This window comes from Oryzias latipes, chromosome 3 (assembly GCF_053564925.1).
Source record: "Oryzias latipes strain Hd-rR chromosome 3, Olatipes_Hd-rR_3.1".
In the NCBI taxonomy this organism is placed as follows: domain Eukaryota; kingdom Metazoa; phylum Chordata; class Actinopteri; order Beloniformes; family Adrianichthyidae; genus Oryzias; species Oryzias latipes.
Window position 1 is genome coordinate 4,532,501 of NC_136239.1, and position 7,500 is coordinate 4,540,000.

General features: G+C 40.3%; 10 non-coding genes across 10 annotated transcripts in view; all 10 read right to left on the reverse strand.

The window, feature by feature from the left end:
• Window positions 1-241: 241 nt before the first annotated feature.
• On the reverse strand, window positions 242-328 carry trnas-uga (transfer RNA serine (anticodon UGA)). The gene has a single exon. It is a non-coding gene; the product is annotated as a tRNA-Ser (tRNA).
• A 474-nt stretch (window positions 329-802) lies between these two features.
• trnas-uga (transfer RNA serine (anticodon UGA)) lies at window positions 803-889 on the reverse strand. The gene has a single exon. It is a non-coding gene; the product is annotated as a tRNA-Ser (tRNA).
• Window positions 890-1,368: 479 nt separating this feature from the next.
• On the reverse strand, window positions 1,369-1,450 carry trnas-aga (transfer RNA serine (anticodon AGA)). Its single transcript has one exon. It is a non-coding gene; the product is annotated as a tRNA-Ser (tRNA).
• A 479-nt stretch (window positions 1,451-1,929) lies between these two features.
• Window positions 1,930-2,011, reverse strand: trnas-aga (transfer RNA serine (anticodon AGA)). Its single transcript has one exon. It is a non-coding gene; the product is annotated as a tRNA-Ser (tRNA).
• A 1,321-nt stretch (window positions 2,012-3,332) lies between these two features.
• trnas-aga (transfer RNA serine (anticodon AGA)) lies at window positions 3,333-3,414 on the reverse strand. Its single transcript has one exon. It is a non-coding gene; the product is annotated as a tRNA-Ser (tRNA).
• Window positions 3,415-4,971: 1,557 nt separating this feature from the next.
• trnas-aga (transfer RNA serine (anticodon AGA)) lies at window positions 4,972-5,053 on the reverse strand. The gene has a single exon. It is a non-coding gene; the product is annotated as a tRNA-Ser (tRNA).
• Window positions 5,054-5,808: 755 nt separating this feature from the next.
• On the reverse strand, window positions 5,809-5,895 carry trnas-uga (transfer RNA serine (anticodon UGA)). Its single transcript has one exon. It is a non-coding gene; the product is annotated as a tRNA-Ser (tRNA).
• A 474-nt stretch (window positions 5,896-6,369) lies between these two features.
• On the reverse strand, window positions 6,370-6,456 carry trnas-uga (transfer RNA serine (anticodon UGA)). The gene has a single exon. It is a non-coding gene; the product is annotated as a tRNA-Ser (tRNA).
• A 479-nt stretch (window positions 6,457-6,935) lies between these two features.
• On the reverse strand, window positions 6,936-7,017 carry trnas-uga (transfer RNA serine (anticodon UGA)). The gene has a single exon. It is a non-coding gene; the product is annotated as a tRNA-Ser (tRNA).
• Window positions 7,018-7,496: 479 nt separating this feature from the next.
• Window positions 7,497-7,500, reverse strand: part of trnas-aga (transfer RNA serine (anticodon AGA)) — an 82-nt gene continuing 78 nt past the window's right edge. Inside the window, exon 1 of the tRNA in view lies at window positions 7,497-7,500. This exon is cut by the window's right edge and continues 78 nt beyond it. This is a non-coding gene — a tRNA (tRNA-Ser).

The window sequence follows — 7,500 nt, forward strand, 5'->3', positions numbered from 1 at the left end:
TTTTTTGTAGTTAATTCATAGTGAACCAGTAACAGACAAAAACACGCTGCATGACAAGGCCTGTACTTTTACTTTCAAACGACAATGAGAAGGCAAGAAGCTCCCTGCTACGTTCCATTGTGATGCATCCAGTCGCATCTTGAAGGAGATCCAATACGCCTTGGTAGTCTTGGTCCGAGCTGGCATGGTGCTCACAACTTTATATGTGTTAAATGTTTGTAAAGTTTAAGTGCAAGAGACTTGTATCCTTGTCGGCAGGATTTGAACCTACGCGGGGAGACCCCAATGGATTTCAAGTCCATCGCCTTAACCACTCAGCCACAACAACACACGATACTATACAGCGTTTGGTTGCTTCACTGCCAATGGATTCTGTCGTAGGCGGAAATTAGATCTTGGATTTAAGCTTGGATTTAAAACTCAGTTTATCCGATGGTCATGCACTAAGGCCTTAAAGACCAACTCCAATGAAAATGGTGTCTTTAACAGGTTAAAAAGCATTCATCCCATGATGGAAGACATGTATAAAGAAAATGATACTTAAATGTGCCTATCTGAATATTTTTTGTAGTTAATTCATAGTGAACCAGTAACAGACAAAAACACGCTGCATGACAAAGCCTGTACTTTTACTTTCAAACGACAATGAGAAGGCAAGAAGCTCCCTGCTACGTTCCATTGTGATGCATCCAGTCGCATCTTGAAGGAGATCCAATACGCCTTGGTAGTCTTGGTCCGAGCTGGCATGGTGCTCACAACTTTATATGTGTTAAATGTTTGTAAAGTTTAAGTGCAAGAGACTTGTATCCTTGTCGGCAGGATTTGAACCTACGCGGGGAGACCCCAATGGATTTCAAGTCCATCGCCTTAACCACTCGGCCACAACAACACACAAAACTACACTGCGTTTGGTTGCTTCACTGCCAATGGATTCTGTCGTAGGCGGAAATTAGAGCTTGGATTTAAGTTTGGATTTAAAACTCAGTTTATCCGATGGTCATGCACTAAGGCCTTAAAGACCAACTCCAATGAAAATGGTGTCTTTAACATGTTAAAAAGCATTCATCCCATGATGGAAGACATGTATAAAGAAAATGATACTTAAATGTGCCTATCTGAATATTTTTTGTAGTTAATTCATAGTGAACCAGTAACAGACAAAAACACGCTGCATGACAAGGCCTGTACTTTTACTTTCAAACGACAATGAGAAGGCAAGAAGCTCCCTGCTACGTTCCATTGTGATGCATCCAGTCGCATCTTGAAGGAGATCCAATACGCCTTGGTAGTCTTGGTCCGAGGTGGCATGGTGCTCACAACTTTATTTGTGTTAAATGTTTGTAAAGTTCAAGTGCAAGAGACTTGTATCGTTGTCGGCAGGATTTGAACCTACGCGGGGAGACCCCAATGGATTTCTAGTCCATCGCCTTAACCACTCGGCCACAACAACACACAAAACTATACAGCGTTTGGTTGCTTCACTGCCATTGGATTCTGTCGTAGGCGGAAATTAGAGCTTGGATTTAAGCTTGGATTTAAAACTCAGTTTATCCGATGGTCATGCACTAAGGCCTTAAAGACCAACTCCAATGAAAATGGTGTCTTTAACAGGTTAAAAAGCATTCATCCCATGATGGAAGACATGTATACAGAAAATGATACTTAAATGTGCCTATCTGAATATTTTTTGTAGTTAATTCATAGTGAACCAGTAACAGACAAAAACACGCTGCATGACAAAGCCTGTACTTTTACTTTCAAACGACAATGAGAAGGCAAGAAGCTCCCTGCTACGTTCCATTGTGATGCATCCAGTCGCATCTTGAAGGAGATCCAATACGCCTTGGTAGTCTTGGTCCGAGCTGGCATGGTGCTCACAACTTTATTTGTGTTAAATGTTTGTAAAGTTCAAGTGCAAGAGACTTGTATCGTTGTCGGCAGGATTTGAACCTACGCGGGGAGACCCCAATGGATTTCTAGTCCATCGCCTTAACCACTCGGCCACAACAACACATGAAACTATACAGCGTTTGGTTGCTTCACTGCCATTGGATTCTGTCATAGGCGGAAATTCTTTTCCAAGCTGACTACAGAAAAATACAATTCCTGTCTTAGCAGATATCACTGGGATGCATTTCCTGGCAATTAAAACAAGGGATCATTTCAAAAAAGGAAAATATGACAACCATTTTACCACCATGCCCAATTTCATTTCCCCAACAACCACACAATGTTTCCTCAAACACAACGCCTCAAAATTTGCCTTAAATCTCAAGAATTTTTTAAAAATCTAGCATACTTGGCTAACAATTATCTTCATTCTAATGTTCAAACATAACCCTAATGAAAAATGAAAGATTCTGTTGAGAGCTTGGATTTAAAACTCAGTTTATCCGATGGTCAAGCACTAAGGCCTTAAAGACCAGCTCCAATGAAAATGGTGTCTTTAACACGTTAAAAAGCATTCATCCAAAGATGGAAGACATGTATAAAGAAAATGATACTTAAATGTGCCTATCTGAATATTTTTTGTAGTTAATTCATAGTGAACCAGTAACAGATCAAAACACACTGCATGACAAAGCCTGTACTTGTACTAACAAACGACAATGAGAAGGCAAGAAGCTCCCTGCTACGTTCCATTGTGATGCATCCAGTCGCATCTTGAAGGAGATCCAATACGCCTTGGTAGTCTTGGTCCGAGCTGGCATGGTGCTCACAACTTTATATGTGTTAAATGTTTGTAAAGTTTAAGTGCAAGAGACTTGTATCGTTGTCGGCAGTATTTGAACCTACGCGGGGAGACCCCAATGGATTTCTAGTCCATCGCCTTAACCACTCGGCCACAACAACACACAAAACTACACTGCGTTTGGTTGCTTCACTGCCAATGGATTCTGTCGTAGGCGGAAATTAGAGCTTGGATTTAAGCTTGGATTTAAAACTCAGTTTATCCGATGGTCATGCACTAAGGCCTTAAAGACCAACTCCAATGAAAATGGTGTCTTTAACAGGTTAAAAAGCATTCATCCCATGATGGAAGACATGTATAAAGAAAATGATACTTAAATGTGCCTATCTGAATATTTTTTGTAGTTAATTCATAGTGAACCAGTAACAGACAAAAACACGCTGCATGACAAAGCCTGTACTTTTATTTTCAAACGACAATGAGAAGGCAAGAAGCTCCCTGCTACGTTCCATTGTGATGCATCCAATCGCATCTTGAAGGAGATCCAATACGCCTTGGTAGTCTTGGTCCGAGCTGGCATGGTGCTCACAACTTTATTTGTGTTAAATGTTTGTAAAGTTCAAGTGCGAGAGACTTGTATCGTTGTCGGCAGGATTTGAACCTACGCGGGGAGACCCCAATGGATTTCTAGTCCATCGCCTTAACCACTCGGCCACAACAACACACGAAACTATACAGCATTTGGTTGCTTCACTGCCATTGGATTCTGTCATAGGCAGAAATTCTTTTCCAAGCTGACTACAGAAAAATACAATTCCTGTCTTAGCAGATATCACTGGGATGCATTTCCTGGCAATTAAAACAAGGGATAATTTCAAAAAAGGAAAATATGACAACCATTTTACCACCATGCCCAATTTCATTTCCCCAACAACCACACATTGTTTCCTCAAACACAACGCCTCAAAATTTGCCTTAAATCTCAAGAATCTTGTAAATTCTAGCATACTTGGCTAACATTTATCTTCATTCTAATGTTCAAACATAACCCTAATGAAAAATGAAAGATTCCGTTGAGAGCTTGGATTTAAAACTCAGTTTATCCGATGGTCATGCACTAAGGCCTTAAAGACCAACTCCAATGAAAATGGTGTCTTTAACATGTTAAAAAGCATTCATCCCATGATGGAAGACATGTACAAAGAAAATGATACTTAAATGTGCCTATCTGAATATTTTTTGTAGTTAATTCATAGTGAACCAGTAACAGACAAAAACACGCTGCATGACAAGGCCTGTACTTTTACTTTCAAACGACAATGAGAAGGCAAGAAGCTCCCTGCTACGTTCCATTGTGATGCATCCAATCGCATCTTGAAGGAGATCCAATACGCCTTGGTAGTCTTGGTCCGAGCTGGCATGGTGCTCACAACTTTATTTGTGTTAAATGTTTGTAAAGTTCAAGTGCAAGAGACTTGTGTCGTTGTCGGCAGGATTTGAACCTACGCGGGGAGACCCCAATGGATTTCTAGTCCATCGCCTTAACCACTCGGTCACAACAACACACGAAACTATACAGCATTTGGTTGCTTCACTGCCATTGGATTCTGTCATAGGCAGAAATTCTTTTCCAAGCTGACTACAGAAAAATACAATTCCTGTCTTAGCAGATATCACTGGGATGCATTTCCTGGCAATTAAAACAAGGGATCATTTCAAAAAAGGAAAATATGACAACCATTTTACCACCATGCCCAATTTCATTTCCCCAACAACCACACATTGTTTCCTCAAACACAACGCCTCAAAATTTGCCTTAAATCTCAAGAATCTTGTAAATTCTAGCATACTTGGCTAACATTTATCTTCATTCTAATGTTCAAACATAACCCTAATGAAAAATGAAAGATTCTGTTGAGAGCTTGGATTTAAAACTCAGTTTATCCGATGGTCATGCACTAAGGCCTTAAAGACCAACTCCAATGAAAATGGTGTCTTAAAGAAAATGATACTTAAATGTGCCTATCTGAATATTTTTTGTAGTTAATTCATAGTGAACCAGTAACAGAAGAAAACACGCTGCATGACAAAGCCTGTACTTGTACTAACAAACGACAATGAGAAGGCAAGAAGCTCCCTGCTACGTTCCATTGTGATGCATCCAGTCGCATCTTGAAGGAGATCCAATACGCCTTGGTAGTCTTGGTCCGAGCTGGCATGGTGCTCACAACTTTATTTGTGTTAAATGTTTGTAAAGTTTAAGTGCAAGAGACTTATATCGTTGTCAGCAGGATTTGAACCTACGCGGGGAGACCCCAATGGATTTCTAGTCCATCGCCTTAACCACTCGGCCACAACAACACATGAAGCTATACAGCGTTTGGTTGCTTCACTGCCATTGGATTCTGTCATAGGCGGAAATTCTTTTCCAAGCTGACTACAGAAAAATACAATTCCTGTCTTAGCAGATATCACTGGGATGCATTTCCTGGCAATTAAAACAAGGGATCATTTCAAAAAAGGAAAATATGACAACCATTTTACCACCATGCCCAATTTCATTTCCCCAACAACCACACATTGTTTCCTCAAACACAACGCCTCAAAATTTGCCTTAAATCTCAAGAATCTTGTAAATTTCTAGCATACTTGGCTAACATTTATCTTCATTTTAATGTTCAAACATAACCTTAATGAAAAATGAAAGATTCTGTTGAGAGCTTGGATTTAAAACTCAGTTTATCCGATCGTCAAGCACTAAGGCCTTAAAGACCAACTCCAATGAAAATGGTGTCTTTAACAGGTTAAAAAGCATTCATCCCATGATGGAAGACATGTATAAAGAAAATGATACTTAAATGTGCCTATCTGAATATTTTTTGTAGTTAATTCATAGTGAACCAGTAACAGACAAAAACACGCTGCATGACAAGGCCTGTACTTTTACTTTCAAACGACAATGAGAAGGCAAGAAGCTCCCTGCTACGTTCCATTGTGATGCATCCAGTCGCATCTTGAAGGAGATCCAATACGCCTTGGTAGTCTTGGTCCGAGCTGGCATGGTGCTCACAACTTTATATGTGTTAAATGTTTGTAAAGTTTAAGTGCAAGAGACTTGTATCCTTGTCGGCAGGATTTGAACCTACGCGGGGAGACCCCAATGGATTTCAAGTCCATCGCCTTAACCACTCGGCCACAACAACACACGATACTATACAGCGTTTGGTTGCTTCACTGCCAATGGATTCTGTCGTAGGCGGAAATTAGATCTTGGATTTAAGCTTGGATTTAAAACTCAGTTTATCCGATGGTCATGCACTAAGGCCTTAAAGACCAACTCCAATGAAAATGGTGTCTTTAACAGGTTAAAAAGCATTCATCCCATGATGGAAGACATGTATAAAGAAAATGATACTTAAATGTGCCTATCTGAATATTTTTTGTAGTTAATTCATAGTGAACCAGTAACAGACAAAAACACGCTGCATGACAAAGCCTGTACTTTTACTTTCAAACGACAATGAGAAGGCAAGAAGCTCCCTGCTACGTTCCATTGTGATGCATCCAGTCGCATCTTGAAGGAGATCCAATACGCCTTGGTAGTCTTGGTCCGAGCTGGCATGGTGCTCACAACTTTATATGTGTTAAATGTTTGTAAAGTTTAAGTGCAAGAGACTTGTATCCTTGTCGGCAGGATTTGAACCTACGCGGGGAGACCCCAATGGATTTCAAGTCCATCGCCTTAACCACTCGGCCACAACAACACACAAAACTACACTGCGTTTGGTTGCTTCACTGCCAATGGATTCTGTCGTAGGCGGAAATTAGAGCTTGGATTTAAGTTTGGATTTAAAACTCAGTTTATCCGATGGTCATGCACTAAGGCCTTAAAGACCAACTCCAATGAAAATGGTGTCTTTAACATGTTAAAAAGCATTCATCCCATGATGGAAGACATGTATAAAGAAAATGATACTTAAATGTGCCTATCTGAATATTTTTTGTAGTTAATTCATAGTGAACCAGTAACAGACAAAAACACGCTGCATGACAAGGCCTGTACTTTTACTTTCAAACGACAATGAGAAGGCAAGAAGCTCCCTGCTACGTTCCATTGTGATGCATCCAGTCGCATCTTGAAGGAGATCCAATACGCCTTGGTAGTCTTGGTCCGAGCTGGCATGGTGCTCACAACTTTATTTGTGTTAAATGTTTGTAAAGTTTAAGTGCAAGAGACTTGTATCGTTGTCGGCAGGATTTGAACCTACGCGGGGAGACCCCAATGGATTTCAAGTCCATCGCCTTAACCACTCGGCCACAACAACACACGATACTATACAGCGTTTGGTTGCTTCACTGCCAATGGATTCTGTCGTAGGCGGAAATTAGATCTTGGATTTAAGCTTGGATTTAAAACTCAGTTTATCCGATGGTCATGCACTAAGGCCTTAAAGACCAACTCCAATGAAAATGGTGTCTTTAACAGGTTAAAAAGCATTCATCCCATGATGGAAGACATGTATAAAGAAAATGATACTTAAATGTGCCTATCTGAATATTTTTTGTAGTTAATTCATAGTGAACCAGTAACAGACAAAAACACGCTGCATGACAAAGCCTGTACTTTTACTTTCAAACGACAATGAGAAGGCAAGAAGCTCCCTGCTACGTTCCATTGTGATGCATCCAATCGCATCTTGAAGGAGATCCAATACGCCTTGGTAGTCTTGGTCCGAGCTGGCATGGTGCTCACAACTTTATTTGTGTTAAATGTTTGTAAAGTTCAAGTGCAAGAGACTTGTATTGTT